This window comes from Callithrix jacchus, chromosome 1 (genome assembly GCF_049354715.1).
Source record: "Callithrix jacchus isolate 240 chromosome 1, calJac240_pri, whole genome shotgun sequence".
Taxonomy (NCBI): domain Eukaryota; kingdom Metazoa; phylum Chordata; class Mammalia; order Primates; family Cebidae; genus Callithrix; species Callithrix jacchus.
This window is the reverse complement of record NC_133502.1, coordinates 106,510,744-106,535,542: the sequence shown is the minus strand read 5'-3', so window position 1 is coordinate 106,535,542 and position 24,799 is coordinate 106,510,744. Positions and strand designations below refer to the sequence as shown.

At 41.1% G+C, this 24,799-nt stretch overlaps 1 pseudogene across 1 annotated transcript in view; it reads left to right on the top strand.

Annotated features, from left to right (window-relative positions):
• Positions 1-339: 339 nt before the first annotated feature.
• Positions 340-24,799, top strand: part of LOC103792971 (phosphoglucomutase-like protein 5) — a 39,317-nt pseudogene continuing 14,857 nt past the window's right edge. Inside the window, exons 1-2 of the transcript XR_013533506.1 lie at positions 340-632; positions 19,259-19,421. The product of XR_013533506.1 is annotated as a phosphoglucomutase-like protein 5 (transcript). The remainder of the gene's footprint in view (positions 633-19,258; positions 19,422-24,799) is intronic.

Sequence of the window (24,799 nt, the reverse complement as noted above, 5' to 3'; positions counted from 1 at the left end):
CCTGGAGAGCTGCGAGCACCAGGGAAGGCTGGGGCCCGGCGCTGGTGGAAGCGTCACCTGGGTCGGGCTAGCAGGCCCTGGAATCCGGCTTTTGGGACACCCCGAAAGCGAGTCCAACTTGGGAAGGCAGCAGAGAAGGTGGGCGGGAGAAAACTTTATAGGAAGGTGGAGGCAAACTCTGCCGAGGGAGGCAGCAAGCGGCGGAGCGGAGAGGAGGGGCGGGTGGTCCCCAAGGCAATCGCAGGGCGGGCGCAGGGCTCCGGCTGGCTGGGGAGGGGGCCCGGGCGCGACGCGGAGTCCGGTAGTGCGGCCAGGCTGGTGCGGGCCCCTCAGCCGGCTGCAGATTTCCTTGGGCTCCAGGAGCCGCAGCAGGACCGGCCAGGAGGCGACATGGAGGGGAGCCCCATCCCGGTGCTGATGGTACCCACTGCACCCTACAAGGACCAGAGGCCGGCCCGCGGCCCACCGGCCTCTTCGAGGGCCAGCGCAACTACCTGCCCAACTTCATCCAGAGCGTGCTGTCCATCGACCTGCGCGACCGCCAGGGCTGCACCATGGTGGTGGGCAGCGACGGCAGGTACTTTAGCAAGACGGCCACCGAGATCGTGATGCAGATGGCTGCAGCCAACGGGGTGAGTGACCGGATGCCCCATGCTTCTTGCCGCTCTGCCGCTAGGCCCTCTCCATGCCCTGGTCCCCCCACTGCCTCCGGGCCTAGTCGGAAGACCCCCTCCTCGCTCCGGCTCTGCTACCTCCCTCCTGCATCCTCACCCTCCGGTGCCCCACACCCGCTGCGCTCGCAGCTCCCGGGCGCACCCCTAACACCGGGTTCTATTAGCACCCACCGCCCCCAAAAGCCTTGAGGGGCTCCTAGTTCCTGGAGCCACTGCGGGCGCCCCGGACTCTTCTCCGACTCTGCCCGCATCCTGCACCTGTTCATTTTTCTTTCCGGCTTTCTCTTGCCCAGTCTTGTCGATTCCAAGGCAGCTCCCAGTTTTTCATATTTTTCCCAACACGTCCACTATCCACCATCCCCACACAAACTTCTTTCGCAGGTTCTCAACATAGTCCCCCGGCCCTGTGGTCTTTTTGCAATAATCCCCCAATCCCCTAAGTCTTAGCTCTGCCAATTTAACTGTAGTGGTGTCTCAGAACACACACACACTCCCTGACATATTTGGCAAGAGTGGGTCCTTAAGGTTTTTAATACTTTAATATTTTGGGTTTTAAAATATTTTGAAGATTTTTAATATTTCGATTCTTTAACTCAGTGTAACACAGGGGAATTACTGAATGATTTATTTGATTAGGATAGGGATGGAGTGGATCAATTTGATGCTAAACAGCTCGGGTTCGCCGTACCCAGGAGGCATATCTCTAAATGGGCTGAAATTAGATTTGCAGTGGCTCTCTTAATGCAATTTCCAACTTCTCTCCAAATGCTTTTTGACATTTGACAACATTTCATGCCTCTTCCCCTTTCAGTTTTCACCCTCATTTCCTCTCCCTTCTCCCACGACCTCGGTAGTCTTCTTTTGCAATCCGGATTCTCAGACTTCAGGTTTTTCCTTCCTCTGCACCTTTCCTCTCTGTCCTATAACTAGAAACATTTTTTGGCATAGCCTCATATCCCAATTTTCTGTTTCCCAAGTCTGGCAGCATCTCAAGGACATTTACAAAAGGGATACTTAATTTCATTTAATTAATTAATTATCTGTGGGAAACATCATCTAAAAAAGTAATTTCATCCTTGTTAATGCAACCAGACCCACACAAATAGAACTTTTCTTTAAAGGGAGTCTCTTGCAGATGTATAAATGAGTGCTAACATCTTTAAAAGCTAATTTTAACAATTCCCTGGCATTTGGAATCTCTCCTTCCTTCCCAACCTCTCCTTTGCATTTTCTCACTTACTATTAAAAATATTTTTAAAGGATTCTCCGTGCTTCATATTTATCTATTATAATTCCTCCTTCTCAGTGTTTCAGTGATAAGGAAAGAGGATTCTTTTAAAAAACATAATAAAAAGCAATTGGGAGAAACAGGCCAGTGGTGTTGGGGTGGGTGGTGGAATTGTGATTTTTGACTCCAGCAGAGTCAAAAATGATGCTGGAGATATGGGGGTTTGTATTTCTCTCTGACTCCTCACTTGGGATTGATGAAGGTTGGCTAGGATCAGGGAGCTGAAGAGAGGTTGACAAAAGGTCTTTCACTTTTGTCTGACAAGGCTGTTCCCATGGAGCAATGGAGAATAATGAGCCTTGAGAGAGCTATGGCAGCTCTCATACTCCTTCTTGGGCCAATATTTTTAGGGAGTGAGAGAAACATAGCCTGTCCAATACTTGTTGTGGGTCAGGATATTTTTGAAGCTACAGTTGTTGATTTGCATGGGAAAATTATTATGTCTTCTTATTTCTTGACATAATAAGGGTTCCTCAGCTTCTTACTTCATTGGGTTTTCTATGGCAAACACACTTTATTAACTCTAAGAGTGGAATTTTTTAGCATATAATTAGCATAGTTTAATATATGATTAAAATAGAGTCAAATTTAGTCTACTAGTTATTAGAAAGGACAGATTACAATTAAAAACCACACCGAAGCATCAACTCTTAAGTTATCTGCAAGTACTACTTCTAAGAGGGGTGGTATGGGTATGGGAATGGTAGACATGTTTCAGAATTTCAAACAACCAGCTTTAACCAATCTTTTCCTCATTTTCTTCACCTTTTTGGGGCTTATGCTAAAGTGACATTTTATCCCTAGATTCTTTAGTACAGATTTCGAAAAAATAAGAAATCTAGGTTTCTTTTATAAGGGCACTAATTCCAATCATGAGGGCTCTGTCCTTATGACCTAATGACCCCCAAAGGCCCCATCTTATAATACCAGCACCTTTGGGGTTAGGATTTCAACATATGAAATTTGGGAGGACATACACGTTTAGCCCGTTGCAAGGTTTAATTAAATTCAGGCTAAACTTCTTTTTTTTTAAAGATGGGGTTTCACCATGTTGGTCAGGCTGGTCTTGAACTCCCGAACTCAGGTGATCTGCCCCTCTCCCTTGGCCTCCAAAGTGCTTGGATTACAGGTGTGAACCACCACTCCTGGCCCACTTCTTTTTTTTTTTTTAAAAAAAAGAGAATATTTCATATATTCACATCCCATCGTTAGTGATGCTGAGACGATCGCAAGATTAGGGTGGTTACTGCCTATCTCCTCCGTTATATTCACCATTGGGTCAGGCCAGTAGTCTGTGATGTAAACTTTACACCATGTGTATATTTAGTTCTGAATCGACATTTACCTGATTGTTTTAGCATTTATGGATGATCCTTATTTGAGTTGATTATTTCATTAGGGGTTTCAAATGGTGACTTTCTAATTCTTTCTATATGTTTTAGCTGGCATTTTTCTATAAGTAGGCCATTTTCTTCACAACTAGGTCATTGGTTACCCTGAAATATAGTTCCTTCTGGAAAGGCAGAACATGTGTTTATGTCTTTTAAAAATTACTGGTGTTTGGAGTGAGGATTTGGTGAGTTAACTACCTCCACAGGTGACAAAGGAATTTTTGTTTCTCACTTTCACTTTTTTGAGTATCACTCTGGATGCTTGTATTTTTATATTTAATTCGAATGGATTAGGGAATAAATAAGAGATAGTTTTTATCTGTTTCTGTAGTTTTTATGTGGCCATGAGAACTTACATTTATAAATTCCAAGAAATATTTTAATTCCCCTTTAAAGATATAAACTGTGTCATACTATAGAGCAAAAGAAAAACTGATCATGTGAAAAGAGCAAATAGTATCATTTAAATGAATTATGGTTAAGCTTAGTTTGTAACAAATTAGCTCTCTTTCTATTTCCACCTGCTTCAGAGCCTCAACTTTTTTGTATCTTCTATGTATCAAATTATTCACATCTCTTAAAAAGTTTAAGAGCCAAAATGCAACACAATGACTGGAGGAATGCCTTTGCCCTTTTCTGGGTTGGTGCACCTAAGGCAAACTCTTTTTCTCATCTTTGTTCTGATCTTTCTTATTCCTAAACGACTTCACTATTGGACAGATGACAGCACTGTGCCTGTCTCAAGATGTTTCTGACTTTTTCTTTTTTCTTTTGGAGACAGAGTCTTGCTCTGTCACCAGGCTGGAGTGCTGTTGCATGATCTTGGCTCTCTGCAACCTCCACCTCCTGGGTTCCAGCAATTCTCCAACATCAACCTCCTGAGTAGCTGGGATTACAGGCATGCACACCATGTCTGGCCGTTTCTGACTATTTCTAAAGTTTTCTTTCTCTGGAGATGACATTATATAATAGCACTGTTCAATAGAGGTTTCTCTGATGATGGAACTGTTCTAAATCTGCATTGTCCCAGCCGCTAGCCAGATGTGAATATTGAATACTTGAAATGTGGCTAGAGCAACTGATGAACTGAATTTTGCATTTTACTTAATTTTAATTAATTAAAATAGAAATGCAAATAGCCACAAGTGGTTAGTAGCTACCATACTGAACAGCAAAGATCTATAATTTAGCTTTTAAAATCTATTTTGTTTTGTTTTCAAAAATGGAGTTGGACTGTTACAACCCAAAGGAATGATAAGTTAAATTAAAGTAAATCACCAAATACTACAAATACACATTTGGGAAATCCAAACTAGATATTTTCATGTGATAACCATACCCTCTTTTGACTTTAGCCTTGGAGATATTGAAGTATGGCAGAAAAAACCCTGTATCGGCAGCTGGAAGACCCGCCTTCTTTTCCTAGCTATGCCACATACTGACCAAAAGAGTCAAAGTCCATTCACATGGTTGAAGGGCCTTGGGATTTTGTTTTTGGTGTACACATGCAAGTTGGAGGCCGCAAGTTTTACCCTCTTGAAATACCTAGAAACCACTTGTTTCCTCATCTAAAAATCATTATGACAGTGAAACACTGCATATGAAAGCACTTGGTAACATCTATAGCACTGGGAAATGTCAATAACTTTTACTGAAATATAAAGGTTTATGACCAACTGAATACATCTCAGATAATTATGATTTGACTGTATGTATTGAATATAGCCTGTAGTGGGCCCCTTGGTAAAAAACTTAACAGTTTTGTTGCAAGTTTTTAGCCAAGAGAAAATTTATTTGTTGGCTAGTCATGCTCTATATTGGCCACATGATGAATGGCAATGATATTGACACACAGTGCCCCTTACAGAATTCAGTCATTTCTCAGTGCCTTGTGAACTCTTTCAAAGTGGGAAGCTGAAATGCATTGGTATGCAGAAGGCTGGCTCAGCCAGGGCCTTGGGAGTGTCCTCCAGATAGATGCATGTGTAGGTTGTATTTGGTTCCGGTTGGTCACGAAAAGCTGGTTGCTCTAAAGAATGAGAATATACTTAGTTTAGCATTTATTAGAACTATCTGGGGAACAAATCTTGGGGTGGCCTGAAAACTGAGCAACATAGATTTGGAAGTGGAGTGAGGTGGGAAGTGGTGGTGGTTGGGGAAGGGAGAGTAGTAGGAAGGTAGAGGAAGGAAGGAGAGAGGGAAACCTGTGCTTCAGTACCTAGGTCTTCTTTCCTGGAATGGATCTGAGAATCTGGGACTGGGTGGCTAAGATCTCATCTCTAGAAGGGAGAAAGAACTGGGTGGTGATTGCTCTGTATTTACTACCGGAGTTCACTACAGAATAGGTAAATGGAATGGGCTGGTATGATCGACATGAGGGAGACCAGGTTTGTGTTACATTCAAAAACTTGAATGAGCCCTTCCATAATTCTCTTACCTCTCTCTGCTTCCCTTTATGAATCCCCGTCCTCAAGTTGTGGAATTACCAAATCTATTATGTGAGCAATAGCAAGCTTATGATAGCCCTTGGCTCCATCTATCCCCGTTTGTGTCAGTTCATTCTGGATACTTTTAGCCCATGCTCTTCATTCACTTTTTATGGGGAAGAAAAAGGAGTGGGAGAGGTTATGAGAACAGCTGGGCCCTCCCAGTTGCTGGGGTGGTTATTTTAAGCTTTGTTTAATGTGTCCAGAGACCCAGATGGCATTTTTAACTAAGCTGCTTTATTAAATCTTGTGATAAAACGTAGTGATGTTTACTGAAAAGGCAGAAACACATCAGCAACATTATGCGTGAAACTTGCCCTAAGAGTTTTGTATAAAACATCTGTTCTCTTTGAGCTTTTTGTGAACTCTGGAAGTTTTCTAGTTTCTATACAGACTTGAGGACAAGAAATTGGAACCCACTTTGGAGAAGTCCAAGCGTAGGTATTGGAGTCATTGACCCAACTCTTTCCGTTTTCAGTTCCCAGATACTCTTCTGTTAGACAACAGTAGTGTGAACAAGCACTGTAATAGCATTTGAACAAGGTTATTTGAGAATAATTGACAGGAAAAATTGGTATAAATTGTTCAGGGAATTTTAAATTAAACATAAAAAGCTAGGGCTTTAATGGCCTGTCAGCCTATATTCTTAAGAGTTAATATGCAAACACTCAAGATTTGGCCAATGTGCCTCAACTTCTACTTATACAGTCAAGGGGGAGTTTTTAGATTCTTTCATCTGATTTGACTCTCTTAGTTACGAATAAGAGAATATCTAGAATATATATATGACTTGTTAAAATGAAAATTCACCTTCTCTGAGTCTTTACATATCTTTCACCTCTTACATTTTTAATGACATCAACTTTCGGAGTCATGTCCATAGTTGTATGAAAAGAAAAATTTCAGGAACATTTAACCTCCAAAGTTCTTTTTCTTAGTCTGAAGTCATGGAAGCATGTTACTTTTCTCTTTTAAAGTTTGTACTAGTAGGTATTTTGTATAAATGTAATATTTAATTATTGTTTTTGTACTGTTTTTCTCTAGTAAGCATCCTGGTTTTTAGCTATCAATATCTAGTTTTACATTTAGGGATTTCTAATGGAAAGAGAAAGGAATCTGAAATCAAAGGACAAGAGTTTATTCTACTTGACAAAACATGTACCACATACTGGAAGGACAGTTTTATAACAAATATTTAACATCTATGATATGTAAAAATGTTTTCCAAATCAATAAGAAAAATTCAAACAATTCAATATAAATATCGTCAATAATAACAACACATGAACAGGTGGCCAAACTCATTGGTAACCAGAGAAATAGAAATTAAAACAATCCATCAACTTGTAAAAAAGATGAATTACCCAGAGTTGGTGTAGGTTTTGGAAAATTGTCATATTTGTATACTGTTCATAGAAGTTAAATTGACACAACTTTTCAGTTAGGCAATTTGGAAGTATATATCTAAATTAATAGAGTAATTGTCTAATAACCCAGGAATCTCTTAATCTAAGAATGTATCCTGTAGATTTTCTAAAACAAATGTACAAACTTCTGTGTACAAGGGTACTCACTGCAGCACTTTGCTAAGGAAAAACTCAGAAAAAAAATCTCCATGTTCAACACTAGAGAACAGGTACATAATGTATGACACAACCACACAATATACACCATTAAAATAAAGGGTGTACATTTATATGTAGTAAGGAAAAGATGTGGATAGCGTGTGGGTGAAGAAAAAGCAACGACTGGAGTATTGTGTTTTTTGTGTCTAATGTAGTCATAGAACATAAGATAGAAAGAACATACTCCAGTGAACAGTGGATAGATCTTGGGGGCAGAGGGTTTGAAATGGGAAAGGAGAGTCCCTTTTCCTTTCTATTCCATATACATCTCTGGATTTAAAAGATCATACACGCATATATGCATTACCTTCAACATTAAAACAATAATGAAGACAAAAGGAGACGCTCTGGATTTAATTATGATACTACCACTTGCAACTTATTTGCTGTGGGGAAGTCACCTAGCCTCCTAGGGTCTGCTTCCTCGTTTATAAAAATAAGGAAAGTAACAATACTTGTCTACATATCTTCCAGGGTTGTGGGGAGGATTGAATGTGTTAGTGGGTCACAGCATTGTGAATTATTTTATTTATTCATTTAACACAATTACCAAAATATTTTTCTCTGATTAAAATAAAAGAAGTACAAGTTCATGTGTGTTTTTTAGTCCTAGTAGCTTTACTAATTAGAAGGTGCCTGCTGATGTGGTGACCACCGTTGCTTTGGTACAGCTTCCTCTTGACTTTTGGCATTGCTGCATGCTGCTAGCCAAGGTTGAGGTGGCGACTGCTGAAGGTGTGATCTCCTCCCCCTCTCAGCACACACTCACACTCATGCACACACAAACACACAGGTGCACACTCTATCCCAGTACATGAGCAGCAGCAGCTGCTCCAGTGTAGACATTCATACAACATAAAGGACTTTTTCGGTGTGGTCTGTGCATTATTTCCTGTTAAGCATGAGCTGAGTCAGTGCCATACTTTTTCATATGAAACCTTTTTGAGGCTCAGGCTGTGTTAAGACCAAACCCTCTCTGCCCATGCCCTCCCCACGGCCCTTTACTGAATCCTGGTCTTAATCTGCTCATTACATGAGGATTTTCAAACCGAATGGACTGGGCCATGTGAGAGATTACTGAAAGGAACAGACCAAGCAGAGGCGAAGAGACTCCATGCTAATCTGAAAATGCACAGCTGTGGAGCTCACAATGCTTTAAAGTACTTTGGCAGGATGTTTGTCAGAGGGCCTGTTCCTGCAGCCCTGCTGAATGTTTGGTTAGGAGGCATAATCTTTTTTTTTGGACAGGATCTCCCAAATGTAAAGTGATAGATGCTAATGTGGAATATAATACAGAAGATCCAGCTTGGCTGTCATAAATAATAGTAAATTGTTTAATCTTGCTGAGTTATAATCTATGACTGCCAGAGGTCTTTAGTTCACTGGAACATAGTATGGGGGCAGGGGCACTTAGCAAATAGGCATTTATTATTTTCCAACCAGGCGAAAACTGGTCTGATGGAATTTATCTAAAAATGAGTAGAAATCTATTTTAATTAATTGTGACAATTACTCAGGGAAAACACATGGCCCTGAAGAGACTGAGGTTTTTTTTGTTCTATCTATAAATATATATGTAAATTCACATGTATTCTACCTATATGTAAATAAGACAATGAATTCTTGTTTTGGAGATATATATTTGTACACATATATAGAGAGATATACACATACATAATTTCTGTCTACCTATTAAGGTGTGGTGCCAGATGGAAAGTATTTTTAAGCATTTAGATAGTTTATTCTATAGCATATGTGTGCACACAGCTTCCCCATTAGGCTTTGTCTCTTTTCTAGATGTATTTAACAAGAGGCTACAGCAGAGCCAAAATGTCGGAAATGTTTGAACATTCCATCGAAATGAAGGAGGTGTTTCCAAATGACCTCTGTTTCTATGACAATAAATAGAACTTGTGTTTAGTTGGATGGATAAGCGGTGTAAGTAAGTGTGAGTATTCCAGGCAGAAGTCTACCTTGTAAGAACAGCTTTGTGCAGCAAGCTCAACAACATGGATCAGTTAGCAGGACAGCTCGGTAATAGAAGTGAGCGGTGCCAGTCCGGGGCACAGATGAGGACAATCGAAGAAGATGCAGGTCAGGACAAGGGTGCAGACATGTACCTGTCACTCACTACCATGGACTTCAGCAGCTTCTTAGTGAACAAGTTTATGATTAAAGAAGAAAGACATCATTGAAATGTAAAAATGTTACAATTAATTTGCTGCTTAGTTATTGGCAAACTATATCCAGTTTTTAGTTTTTCGTTAGGTTTTGTTTGTTTGTTTTTGAAACGGAGTCTCGTTCTGTCATCCAGGCTGGAGTGCAGTGGTTATCCCAGCTCACTGTAGCCTTAAATTCCTTGACTCAACGCAATCTCATACCTCAGCCTCCCAAGAAGCTGGGACTACAGGTGCACACCATCATGGCTGGCTAATTTCTCTTATTTTTTGTAGAGACAAAGTCTTGTTGTGTTGCCCAGGCTGCTCTTGAGCTTCTGGCTTCAAGCCATCCTCCTGTCTTGGCCTCTCAAAGTGTTGGGATTATAGGTGGAGCTGCCATGCCTGGCCTACATCCAGTTTAATTTATACCACATTGTGGGATTAGTCTTCAAACATGTTTTTGTTTTACATATAAGAATTTTAGGTAATAAAGAACACTTTTCTGTTGGTCAATAAACAATGGTACGTTTAAATAACAGAAGACTATATCCATTAAAATCATGTTGTGGAAGAATATTCAGTGACATGGAACGACTGACTCAAGAGCAAGTGGAATGTGTCGAGAGTCTGTTGGGTACTAGACACTGTAAATGGGAGCTTGGGTGTCACTTTCTTTTATCCTCCATCATGTGGTCTATTAGATAACAAAACCGAGATACATGGGGATTTGGGATCTTGCCAAAAGTCACACAGGCAGTAGGTGGCAAAGTCAATTCTTAAATTCTTTCCCATTGGACCCCCAAATCTCAGCTTACCTCAGGGTACTCAACTCCGCTTTCTTGACCCAGACCCAGGTAGACCCACTGGACACTTGTAGTTCTTATCCTGGGATCCAGTTGGGGTGGTCACTTCATAAAATGGCAACAAGTGGGCCAAACTCTATACCTTAAAGATTTCAGAGCACTTCCTATGCATTGAAGTTACCTAATTACCAGGAAGGACATATTTCCAGTTTTCACTACCGCCATTTTGTATCCAAGGAAGATTAGATTTCTTGATCCTCTCAATGAAAACTTGAGAAATGGGTCCAATTGAAGAACAGAACTTGGGCCACACTTCTAGATGCCTGTGACTTTTCTGCACTTGTTCAGATATCAGGAATTGAATGTGAAATCCATGTTGGGTTGGTGCTAATGAGCACTCATCTCTCCCTCCAGCCCCAGAGCATGTGTGTAAAGACTTCCAGAGGTACAGGAAGTTACGGATGAGCTCTCTTCCTCCCATCTGGTCTCCATGTAACAAATCACGTAACTGCACAATTATCCAAACGCAAATAAAGAAATCCCTTGATGTTTGGATAACCACATTCATGCCTTGAGTTTGTTATTTCTTGAAATTGTATGTACCCACCTTCTATTTACCCATGCACACTACTACTTAAGGGCTGGCACTCTGCAACCCATTGCAGCTTGGCTTTGGGGTTCCTTCGTTTCTTGGTTTTGTTTTAAACCGAGAAGACAGAAAACAGGCATCTTTGTGTATATGGCTTGCTACAGCACTTCGTAGATGGACATCATGGAGGCTATGTGGTCCTGGAGAACACTTCCTCTGTGAAGCATCAAGGAAGTTTCTGTTCACTGTCTCTCCACTCTCTCAATTCATTTTGGGACTGATAGGGTCATAACACAGTGAGCAGAGGGTATTAGGGAATGTCATGCTTAATTTTTCTCTTGTTTTCTTAAATGGCATTTAAAGCTAAAAGAGAATCACAAAGGGTAAGTCTGCTTTAAGGGAGTTCACATATGAAGGCAATCATGCTTTCATTAGTGGTATGTCACAGGGAAAACTGATTTGGAGTCAAAATTCTGCACCTACCCTGAGATTTTAGCCTGAGGGCTTAAATATTACCTTGCTGCTCTCTAGGACTTTAATTTGAGCTAATTAGAAACCGAACTCATACTAAATCTAATTCAGAAGAGAAATTATTGATATTCTAAAGAAAAAGAGCTGTCAGAAATAAGATCATTAAAAAAACCATAGTTGTACATGGCTCAAGATGTAAAGGAATAAAGTGCTGGGGAAAAGCTTTTATAGCATAACATTTTATCTTTCTTGGGACACTGGTCTAAGGCATACGAAAGGGCATATTGATTCCCTTGGCACCTGCTATGCAGGTGAAAAAGCCCAATGACATAATCTAGGTGAGGTTTAAGGCTTGATGGAAGGCATTGGTGCCATTAGAAGGACAGACATGGAGAGATCTTAAATAACAGTATTGTGGAGAATAATTGCACACTCCTTTCTACTACGTCTTCATTTCCTCAAGCATTTACAAGTCACGGCTGGGTAGGAACAGGTTTATCCTGAGTCCGTCTGTCTGTGTGATTGGGAATGCGTATGCCTCACGGATGTGTCTGCAGGGGTCTGTGTGATGTTCATATATGTGATAGATGTGGAACCTGGCATCTGTATCTGCGTGCCTCCTATGTGCGTGTGTGTGAGTGGACTCGGGTCCACTTTGTCCCCTTTTCCATGTGGGAGTTGAAGGAAATGCTCCTTAGTGGCAGTAACATTCATATGGGTGAGTGTACTTCTGGAGGACTGGGTGAGATTGCCCTTCTTCCAGCCAAAGCCAGACCCTATGGTGTGGGATGTTCAGTGAGGGAGCAGCAGAATGCCATGGCCTGGTCCTCCCTGGGCTGTGCTCTGGATTTCACTCAGGAATGAAAGTCAGATGTTGCGAGCAATTGTGTAAGTAGAGCACACTGAAAGGTAGTGGTCTACTGCATTGACAGGACTTTTTCAGAGAGTAAAATGGTAGTTTAAGGGATAATCTGCTGTGAATTTTAAATGTTGTAGGGGGTTGTGGGATTTGGGGAAGACAATAGAATAATTTGTGTCATGGTTAATTTAATAAAGAGTTTTTGTTGGTAGAATCTGATCTTTGGTGGATTTTCACAACCTCCTCTTTCTTGGCTTTTCAGATAAACACATGGAGCCTCAGAGAAGTAAAATGTTTGGTGGTAGAGCCAAGACTCATACCTATGCCTTTTTTTTGAGATGGAGTCTTGCTGTGTTGCCAAGGCTGGAGTGCAGTGGCATGATCTTGGCTCACTATAACCTCCATCTCCTGGGTTCAAGTGATTCTCCTGCCTTAGCCTTCTGAGTATTTGGGACTACAGGCACATACCGCCACACCCAGCTAATTTTTGTATTTTTAGTAGAGATGGGTTTTCACCATGTTGTTCAGGCTGGTCTCAAAACTCCTGACCTCATGATCTGCCTGCGTTGGACTCCCAAAGTGCTGGGGTTACACACGCAAGCCACCGTGCCCAGCCATGCCTGTGCCTTTTAACTTCAAGCTGAATGCTTTTTCTTTATATAAAAGGGCTTCCAATAGTTATAATTTATTTTTTTTACCAATGACTAGATTTTGAAAGCAAACCTTTTCTGATGACATTTATCCTGGGCTAATTAAAAGAGAAAGGGTGAGCAGAAGAGAAGACATAAGACACACGAAGAAAGTGATGTGAAGACAGAGGCAGAGATTGGAGAGATGTGACACAAGCTCAGAAATATGTGGAGCCACCAGAGACTGGAAGAGGCAAGGGAGGATCCTCCCCTAGAGCGATCCAATGAGGCAGGCCCCTGCTGACACCTTGCTTTTGGACTTCTGGCCTTCAGAACTAGGAGGGAATAAATTTCAGTTGCTTTTAGCCACCAAGTTTATGGCAATTTGTTATAGCGGCCTTATGAAGCTAACACAAACTTTGTATTAGGTTACAAATTTTGAATTCATTTCCTAGGACTTCAGTAACAAATTACCACATATCTGGTGGCTTAAAACCACAGAAACTTATTCTTTCACAGGTCTGGAAGCCAGAAATCAAAATCAAGGTGTTGGCATAGACATACTTCATAGATAGAGTCGGTTCCCTGCCTCTTCCAGCTTCTGGCGGCAGAATGCATTCCCTGGCTTCCCGGGCTTGTGGCTGCCTCACTCCAGTCTTTGCATCTGTCTTCATATCTCTTCTTCTTTGTGTCTATTCTAGTAGAGTACAAACTGTGGCACCTTCCATGATGGAAGTGGCCCAAATCACCCAATCTGCCACCAGGTAGCTGGCTGATCATGTGGGGAATGGTACCATAAGGAGACTCAGTATTGGCAGTGGCCATAGCCAGATCAACCCTGGGGGGTGAAAGTCCATGTTGTCGAGCCCATGCATAACCATCATGGCATTGGTATTAGACCATTCTTGCATTGCTATAAAGAAATACCTGAGGCTGGGTAATTTACAAATAAAAGAGGTTTAGTTAGCTCATGGTTCTGAAGACTGTACAAGCCTGGTGCCAGCATCTGCTTGGCTTCTGGTGAGGGCTCAGAAGCTTTCACTCATGGCAGACAAGGAAGTGGGAGCAGGCACACCACACAGCAAGATTGGGAGCAAGAGAACAAGGGAGAAGGTGCCACCCTTTTGAACAAGCAGATCTCGTGTGAATTCAGAGTGAGAACACACTTACCACCAAGGGCATGGTGCTAAACCATTCAAGAGGGATTCACCCCATGATCTAAACACCTCCCACTGGGCCCCACCTCCAACACTAGGGATTACATTTCAACATGAGATTTGGAGGACACAAACATCTAAACCGTATCAGCCACTTTGCTCATGAGCCCACTGGACAGTGACAGGAGTGGCTGGGGAAAGACACTCATAGACAACTGCAGGACTGGTCATCCTATTATTAAAATCCTCCTCTGCCCAGGTCACCTTGGTGAGTGTCCATATTGGACACACATATCTTCACAATTTTCCATGTCTTACCTTGGAAGCCCCATCACCCGCTCTCTCACATCTCCTCCAGTACTTATCCCTCAGATGATAGGACAATGTCCAGCAATGTCTCCTCTCTGGTATCGATGGGTTAATGAGCATCTCACATAGGGAAAATTTCCAGATATCTAGAATTCGATCTTCTGTTAATTCTTCAATTAGAACTAAAATATTTCAGGTTGAAATTTTATTCAATTGTAATTACTCACTTTAACCTTCTTAAACAGAATATAAATTACCTTTTTAAAAATAACAGAAATTTAACAAGATAAAAATTTATCTATAATCTCTCCTACTTAACAAACGTTGAAGGTTTATTTCTGTATTTTTCTAAGTCATTTCCCCAAAGTGTACATAATTTTATATTGTAATAGTGTAAAATAGTTTTGTATTTGACATTTTTGATTTAGCATGAAAGTATCATTTATGTTTCTTTCGCTACCACTTGAGAAAATATGGGTGGTTGTAACAAATAAACTTGAAATGTAGGCAATTTTTATTGCCTTAAAAACAACAATGTTATTTCTCACTCACACAATAGTTTAATGAGTATGTCCCTTGGGGGCAAAGACTCTTGTCTACCAAATGGGATGGGCACCCAGGTTTCTTTCCTCCTGTAACTCTGGCATTTCCTGGAGCCACATGATTACCTGTACTGAATCTGTAGGAAGAGAAATAAGCAATGTAGAATGGTATCTCTGCTTTCTGACAACCTCAGCCACATGATTACCTGCATTGAATCTGTAGAAAGAGAAATAAGCAGTGTAGAGATGATATCTCTGCTTTCTGACATCCTCACACATTACTTCTGTTCTCATTCTCATACTAGTTTATCGCCCATGATCCAAATGTATCATGTGGCCACACCTAGATGTAAGGGTGGTTTGGAAAATGTAGCCCCTGGCTGGGCAGCTGCTCCTCAGCATTGACTCTGTGCAATGGAAGGACACTGTAAGTTTTTACAAACTGCTAACCCAGTATGTCACTGCTCTACAATCTTCATAGTTTTCCCTTTAAATGGCTCAATAGAGAGAAAATTTTGAACCAAATTTACAAATATTTTTCAGATTCTTGATTCTCCAGACTTGCTACTTGAGGGCAGTGACTAAATTATATTCAGTTCTATATCAGAAGGTTCTTCCATATTGTCTGTTTCGTGGTAGATACTGAATAAAGTGAGTTGAATGACTACATAAATTTTAGCAAGAGCATATGGAAAATAATTTATCATGGCTCTGGATAATAATATAGGTGTAATTATTGTCCTTTCTCTTTCCTGACTTGATTAATAGCACCACTATCCATTAAGTTATTACAGGTAGAAAGCTGAGATGTTCTTGATTCCTTTTCTCACTGCTTCTATATTAGTTACTTATTGCAGTGTAAGAAATTGCCATGAAACTTAGTGACTTAGTCAGGGCTCGATGGGGGCTAGAGGATCCACTGCAAGATGGCTCAGTCACTTGGCTGGCAAGGTGGTGCTGGCTGTTAGTCTCCCATCTCATCCTCCTCCTTTTGCTCCTGCCACTCTTCAAGGTATTTTTCCCAGAGCAGCCATTCATCATTCATTCTTTTTTCCCCCCATTAATTAATTCAATAGATATTTATTGTATACTTACCACATGCCAGATTTGTTCTAGGTTCTTTGGATATATCAGTGAAAAAACAACAACAACACAGTACTTGGGTCTTATATACAGTGGGGAAATAAACATATAATGTGGAAAATTAGATGGTAATGTTTGTGAGCACATATATTTACTATCTCTCAGTTTCTGTGAGACAGGAGATGGGTATTCTGGCTAGGGAACTCACATGAGGACACAGTTACATGTTGGTATTGCTTTGGTCATATGAAGGCTTGGCGGGTGCTGGAGGATCCATTGTGAGATGCTCAGTCCCTTGGCTGGAAAAATGGTGCTGGCTGTTGTTGGCAGGTCTTCCTTCATCTTTACGGGGCTTCTTGAGTGTACTCATGACATGGAGGCTGGCCTCTCACAGAATGAGCAGACCAAGAGAGCAGGGCACAAATGTCCATGCCATTTGTGGCCTCACTGTGGTCACAATCACTTCTGCGATATATACTGATTACCCAGATCTGCATCATTCAGTGTGGGAGATGACTGCACAAAGGCACAAATACCAAAAGGCAAGGACACTGGGGCCATTTTGGAGGCTGTTTGCCATGGCTCCCCTCTTCCATATTCCAGTCCACCTGCATATTCTGTTCATCCTCCTTCCAAAAATCTATCTCAAACAAAATGACTTATTTTAATTTCTGCTGGCTCTAGCCTAGTCTAAGATACTATAACACTAGACTTGATTACTCTCCCATCTGATCTTCCTCTTGCTGTATTTCTCCCAGAGAAGCTATTCATCATTCTTTCATTTTTCTCCATTAATCAATTCAACAAATATTTATTGTACACTTACCACATGCCAGATTCGTTTTAAGATCTTGGGATATAGCAGTGGAAAAAAAAAAAAAAAGAACCAGTCCTTGGGTCTTACATACAGTGGGACAATAAACAAATAATATGAAATATATGAGACGGTAATATGTGTGATACAGAAAATTAGAGCACGGTGAAGGAAATAGGAAGCAATAGACAAGTTAGGGACTTCTGGCTATTGTATTATATAGGACTATCAAGGGTGCTATCTCTGATTAGCTTTCATTGAAACAGAAACCCAAAGGACATTAGAGGACAGGTATATTAATATCTGAGCAAGTATTCTAAGCAGAGGAACAGGAAAATGCAAAGGCCCTGAGGCAGGATCATGTTTGGCTTATTTGAGGAATAGCTGTTCTGTTCCCTTGTGGCTGGAACAGAAGAGGGAGGGCAGTGGAGAATGGTAGGTGAAGGGGTCAGATTATGTGGGGCCTTGTAGACTATGATGAAGACTTTGGCTTTGTTTTGGGTTGGTGGGGGACAAGGAAAGCTACTAGAATGTTTTAGTGACTTGATGTGACTTAGTTTTTAATAGGACCATTTGGGCTGCTCAGTCCATGATGTTTAAAAATGTAATCAGGTCACTTCCACTGTTTAAAACCTTTTAATGGATTCTGATTGTACTTAGAATAAAATCTAAGCTCCCTTAGCTGTCATTATGTTATTAAAATTGACACTCCTTTATTCTCTATTACAGCAGTCTAATTCCTTCCTAATATGTACCACACTAGTAACTATTTACTATAGCTTGTTTATAATCTGTCTCCTCTACTTGAAAATATTTACCCTGGGGATCTTGTAGATTTCCATACAAAATCATCCCAAGGCTGCTTTTTGAGCTTGTGTCTCGGTGTGCGTGTGTTTTTTAATCTCTTGTATCTCTTTTTACCCTGATCTCCCTGATTGTTATATTTGGTCAGTGACTGGCCTCTAGCAATGATGGCGCCAGGGCAACTTTGCTGTTGGACTGTATGTCAAAGTCTGTCTTGGCTTGTGGGTTATATTAGTACTTATTGAATGAATTATCTGGGAAGAGAGGAGATCTTGTTCAAATACAGATTCTCATTCAGTAGGCCTTGGGTGGGCCTTGAGGTTCTGCACTTCTTGTTCGAGACAGAGTCTTGCTCTGCCACAGAGGCTGGAGTGCAGTGGCGTGATCTTGGCTCACTGCAACCTCTGCCTCCCAGGTTCAAGCAATTCTCCTACATCAGCCTCCCGAGTAGCTGGGACTACAGGCATGCACTCTCATGCTTGACTAATTTTTGTATTTTTAGTAGACATAGGGTTTCACCACATTGGCCAGGCTGGTCTTGAACTCTGGATCTCCGGTGACCTGCCTGCCTCAGCCTCCCAAAGTGCTGGGATTTCAGGTGTGAGCCACTATGCCCAGTTGAGGTTCTGTATTTCCATCAAGCTTTCAGGTGATGCCCATGCTTCCAGCCCTTTGAGTAATAAGGGGGTTTGAGTAACAAGCTTGGCCGAACATTGGCATCACCTGTGGAGCTTTAAAACTACTAATGCTTGGCTTTACCCCAGAGATTGCAATATAATCTGTCCGGAATGCAGTCTGAGTACTGGGATTTTAAAAATCTTCATATGTTATTCTACTTTGTAGAAAGATTGAGAACTACCAGATTGGATGATATTAAACCCAATTTTGAAACAAAGTGTGGCAATAAATGTTCTTCAGGCTGTGTTGCTGCCTTTTTAAAAATTCAGTTTTGTAGCTATAGAAAGAATCTGGCTGCATCCATGGATGACAGATCTCAGCTTAGCATGACTGGGTAATTTCTCCAATGTCACAGAACATGCTGTCACTTAACAGCAGAAAGAGAATTTCTACCTTCAGCAGATCAGTCATTCCTGAAGAGGACACTTAAAATATGCCTTCAGAGGATGAGGTTGTAGTAAATCAGGCCCCTTGCACTTGTTCTAATCTGAGCTTGTTCTAAGTTAGAGGAAGCAGAAGAAGCAGAGAAGCACTCCATTTATTTTTTCTTGTAATCTCTAGCATGCTCACATGCATAGTTTCTGACTCAGTATGAAACTAAGAACTTGTGTGATTCAGGCTAACCCCTCAGTTATCAAAAGCAGATGTTTCAAGCTACTGAAGATCAATAAGCCATATCCTATTTACAGATTAATAGTTGACTACCAGATGTGGGTGCTCCAAATGGTTTTAGAGACATTAGATAAGAGACAATGTCATAATTACTCCTCCACTGCCTCCCCTAATCTAAAGCCCACTCTGTTTCTTTTATCAAGTGATTGACTATATGTTAAGAGAGCCTGGAGCACTTTCCTTTAATCCCATACAACTGGATTGATTTTGTTTTCGATGGTTTAGATTGGATGACTGATTATTGGACAGAATGGCATCTTGTCGACACCTGAGGTCTCCTGCATTATCAGGAAGATCAAGGCAGCTGGTGGAATCATCCTAACAGCCAGCCACTGTCCTGGAGGACCACGGGGAGAGTTTGGAGTGAAGTTTAATGTTGCCAATGGAGGTATGTGGTTCAGAATATGCCTTAATAATCATGATTTCATTCCTCTTACATTATTATAGTCTTACAGTGACGCTTTGATGATGGACAAGCAAGGTGGAGAGGATCTGGCTCAGAAAAATTTAGCGAGAAGCCCAAGGTAATCCAACAAGAAAGTGGCATAATGGGCTTATGAACCCATTTGGGTGGTCTCCTGTACTCCTCAGCACAAACAACTGAATAGATGCTTATCTGATGTGGAAGGACTCAGAATTTTAAAATTAAAACACCTCCTGAAGGTTATTTAGACAATTTCCCTCATTTTACAGAAGAATAGATCAAAGCCCTGAGAGGCTGAGTTACTGCTGAAGGCCACAGGGTTGATCGGGGTCAGACTAATGATTTTTAGCCCAAATCCTGGGCTTTTTCATACAGTGTTGACTTTCTCTCAAAATCGTAGAATTATTTCACTTTTAAAAAATATTTACAGCAATTTGCAGTTTTGGAGTTCTTAGTGGAAGGGGTGGGATATATGTATTGGGGTAAATTTCTTTTAAAAATTGAATACACAAAAAAATAGGAAGAATAATAAATAGATAACATGTACTCACTATCTTAATTTTCTATTTTGCTTATCTTTTTTTTCCTGAAGAATTTTAAAGCAAATTATAGCATGAGGACATTTCACACCTAAATATTTTTGTATGCATCTCTGAAAAAGAAAGACATATTGCTGCATGACCATATTAACATACCTAACAATAACACTAATTCTCCAATGCCACCTGAAAACTATAGTCAGAATTTTCAATAATCCCATAAATGTTTTTATTTATAGCTGTTTTATTCAAACCAGGATACATCTAAAAACCATGCATTTGCTTGGCAAGTCTCTTAAATCTCTTTTAATCTAGAACACTGAGTTTGCATGAATATGGGTAGGAGCCAAATTTTAACCAGCAACAGTTACCATTATAAATTATTCCTGATCCCAGGCAAAACAGTGCATTCTGAAGGGAAAACTTATTATCTCTCCCCCCTTGCAGACATTTTACACATTATCCAAATAAAAAAGTGTATTCATGTTGAATATTTTAAAATCCCAACATTGTAACCATAAAGAAGAAAACTAAACCACCAAGCCACAAAGTTAGACAACAATGGAGGAAGATGGGAACAAATTATCTATAAAATAACAAGAAAACAATTAGCAAAATGGCAGGAGTAAGTTTTTACCTATCAATAATAACCATGCTTATACATGGATTAAACTCTCCAATAAAAAGATATAGCATGGCTGAGTGGATTAAAAACAAGATCCAATTAGATGCTGCCTACAAGACATCCATTTTAACTTTAAGAATAGGCATATACTGAAAGTAAAGGGATAGAAGGAGATATTCTGGTGAAAAAGGGAAGATGGCACTGTAGGACCAACTCAGGATTGCAGCCCCCAGTGAATCTGCAGAGGGTGAGTGGGTGCCGCATTTCCATACAGATCTTTATTGTCCACAGACCAGGAGATTCCCAGGTGTAAGAGCCCCACGGGCTGCTGGCACGGCTGTTTGGGCTGAGGCCACAGTTCAGCGACACTCCATACAAAATACACTGGTTTGGTTGCCCTGTTAAACCAGCAATTGGAGATTTCAGAAGGCACATTAGCACATTCATCTGATTAAATGGGACTTAAACAGAAAGCCAGGCCAGGAGATTCCCAGGAAGCAACGTGGTTTGAGCCGGCGCAGTGGGTCACTGCACAAGAAATCACACAGATCCCGGTGCCCTTGCAGCAGGCAACTGGAACACCTGGGAGAAAGTCAACTGTTCAACTTTAAAAAAAAAAGAAGCTCTGAGGCAGGGAGCCAGGTGATCAGGCTCGGCGGTTCCCACCCCCACATAAACAAACAAAACAGCAATTGGAAACGCTAGGGATTGAGAGTTTCACGGCAAGAACAGCTGAACCCAGGACAGTGCAGCTCGGTGGGGGAGGGGCGTCCGCCACTACTGAGGCACTCGACCCCTACGGAGGTACTCTGCCATTGCTGACGCAGCCTGCCATTGCTGAGGCAACCAGCCATAACAGAGAGAGTCTGCCACTACAGAGGTGGGCCACCATCACCACTGCAGTTCTAACCACACCCATATAAACAGGACTACAGGGAATTACACATGGCAGCAGGGCGGAGCCCACGGAAACAGAACGGAGCCCACAGCAACAGGGTGGAACCCATGGCAGCTCATCATAGCCACTACAGGCAGGCAGTGACTAGACTGCCTCCTCATTGGGCAGGAAAGGGCAACAGATACTCATAAATAAAGCCCTAACTCCCCGGGACAGAGCACTTGAGGAAAAAAAAAGGGGGGATTTATGAGTTCTGCTGCAGCAGACTTAAATGTACCTGCCTAGCAGCCCTGAATGAACAACAGAGCTCACAGCTCAGCACTAGAGCTCCTATAAAGTACAGACTGTCTCCTCAAGCAGCTCCCTGACCCCCGTATATCCAAAGAGTCACCTCACAAAGGACTGATCAGACTGACATTTGGCAGGCATCATTCAGGGACAAAGATAGCAGAAGAAGAATCTGGTAGGAACCCTCACGGTTCCGCAGCTGCTACAGGAGTTCCCCAGGCAAGCAGGGCCTGGAGTGGACCTCAGCAGTCCTACAGCAGTGGGGTCAGACTGTTAGAAGGAAAACTAAGAAACAAATACTTCATCATCAATAATCTGGACGTCCACTCAGAGACCCAATCGGAAAATCAGCAACCACTCAGAAGACAGGTAGATAAATCCACAAAGATGGAAAGAAACCAGCGCAAAAAGAGGAAAACACCCGAAACCAGAATACCTTGCCTCCTACAAAGGGCCAAAACTCCTCACCAGCAATGGAACAAAGCTGGACGGAGAATGAGTGTGATGAAATGACAGAATCAGACTTCAGAAGGTGGGTAATGAGAAACTTCCGTGAGCTAAAATAACATGTTCTAAATCAATGCAAAGAAACTAAGAACCTTGACAAAATATTTGAGGAAACGATAACAAGAATGGACAACTTAGAGAAAAATGTGAGTGAATTGAAGGAGCTGAAAAACACAACATGAGAACTTTGTGAAGCATGCACAAGTTTCAACAGCCGAACTGACCAAGCAGAAGAAAGGCTATCAGAAGTCGAAGATCAACTCAATGAAATAAAACAATAAGCCAAGACTAGAGAAAAAAGCTCAAAAAAGGAATGAACAAAGTCTCCAAGAAATGTGAAATTATGTGAAGAGACCTAATCTACGTTTGATAGGTGTACCTGAATGTGACGAAGAGAATGAATCCAAGCTGGAAAATACTCTTCAGGATATTATCCAGGAAAATTTCCCCAACCTAGCAAGGCAGTCCAATATTCAAGTCCAGGAAATAGAGAGAACACCACAAAGATATTCCACAAGAAGAGCAACCCCAAGGCACATAATCGTCAGATTCACCAGGGTTGAAATGAAGGAGAAACTGCTAAGGGCAGCCAGAGAGAAAGGTTGGGTCACCCACAAAGGGAAGCCCATTAGACTCACAGCAGATCTCTCGGCAGAAACCCTACAAGCCAGAAGAGAGTGGGGGCCAATATTCAACATCCTTAAAGAAAAGAACTTTCAACCCAGAATTTCATATCCAGCCAAACTGAGCTTCAGAAGTGAAGGAAAATAAAATCCTTTGCGAACAAGCAAGTACTCAGAGATTTTGTCACCACCAGCCCTGCTTTACAAGAGCTCCTGAAAGAGGCACTACACATAGAAAGGAACAACCAGTACCAGCCATTCCAAAAACATACCAAATGCTAAAGAACATCAACAAAATGAAGAATCTTCATCAACTAACAGGCAAAACAGCCAGCTAGCATCAAAATGGCAGGATCAAATTCACACATAACAATATTAACCCTAAATGTAAATGGGCTAAATGCACCAATCAAAAGACACAGACTGGCAAATTGAATAAAAAGCCAAAACCCATCAGTGTGCTGTATCCAGGAAACCCATCTCACATGCAAGGATACACAAAGGCTCAAAATTAAGGGAGGGAGGAAGATTTACCAAGCAAATGGAAAGCAAAAAAAAAAAAAACAGGAGTTGCAATTCTCATCTCTGATAAAATAGACTTTAAAGCAATGAAGATCAAAAGAGACAAAGAAGGTCATTACATAATGGTCAAAGGATCGATACAATAAGAAGAGCTAATGATCCAAAATATATATGGATCCAATACAGGAGTACCCAGATGTATAAGGCAAATTCTTAATGACTCACAAAGAGACTTAGACTCCCACACAATAATAGTGGGATACTTTAACACTCCACTGTCAATATTAGACAGATCAACCAGACAGAAAATCAACAAGGATATCCAGGGCTTGAACGCAGACCTGGAACAAGCAAACCTGATAGACATTTACAGAACTCTCCACCCCAAATCCACAGAATATACATTCTTCTCAGCACCACATCACACCTACTCTAAAATTGACCACATGATTGGAAGTAAAGCACTCCTCAGCAAAAGCAAAAGAACAGAAATCATAACAAACAGTCTCTCAGACTATAGTGCAATCAGGTTAGAACTCAGAATTCAGAAACTAACTCAGAACCGCACAGCTTCATGGAAACTGAACAACTGGCTCTTGAATGTTGATTGGATAAACAATGAAATGAAGGCAGAAATAAAGAAGTTCTTCAAAACCAATGAGAACGAAGATGCAACATACCAGAATCTCTGGGGCACATTCAAAGCAGTCTCTAGAGGAAAATATATAGCAATAAGTGCCCACATGAGAAGAGCGGAGAGATCCAAAATTGACACCCTATCATCAAAATTGAAAGAGCTAGAGGAGCAAAATCAAAAAAACTCAAAACCTAGCAGAAGACAAAAAATAACTAAGATCAGAGCAGAACTGAAGGAGATAGAGACACAAAAAACCCTTGAAAAAAATCAGTAAATCCAAGAGCTGGTTTTTTGAAAAGATCAAAAAAATAGACCACTAGCCAGACTGATAAAAAAGAAAAGAGAGAATAACCAAATAGATTCAATAAAAAACGATAAAGGGGAAATCACCACAGATTCCACAGAAATTCAAACCATCATCAGAGAATATTACAAACTACTCTAGGCACATAAACTAGTAAACCTGGAAGAAATAGATAAATTTCTGGACACCTGTGTCCTCCCAAGCCTAAACCAGGAGGAAGCTGAAACTATGAATAGACCAATAACAAGGTCTGAATTTGAGGCAGCAATTAAGAACCTGCCAGACAAAAAAAGCCCAGGTCCAGATGGGTTCACAGCCGAGTTCTACCAGACACATAAAGAGGAGCTGGTATCATTCCTTCTGAAACTATTCCAAATAATCCAAAAAGAGGGAATCCTT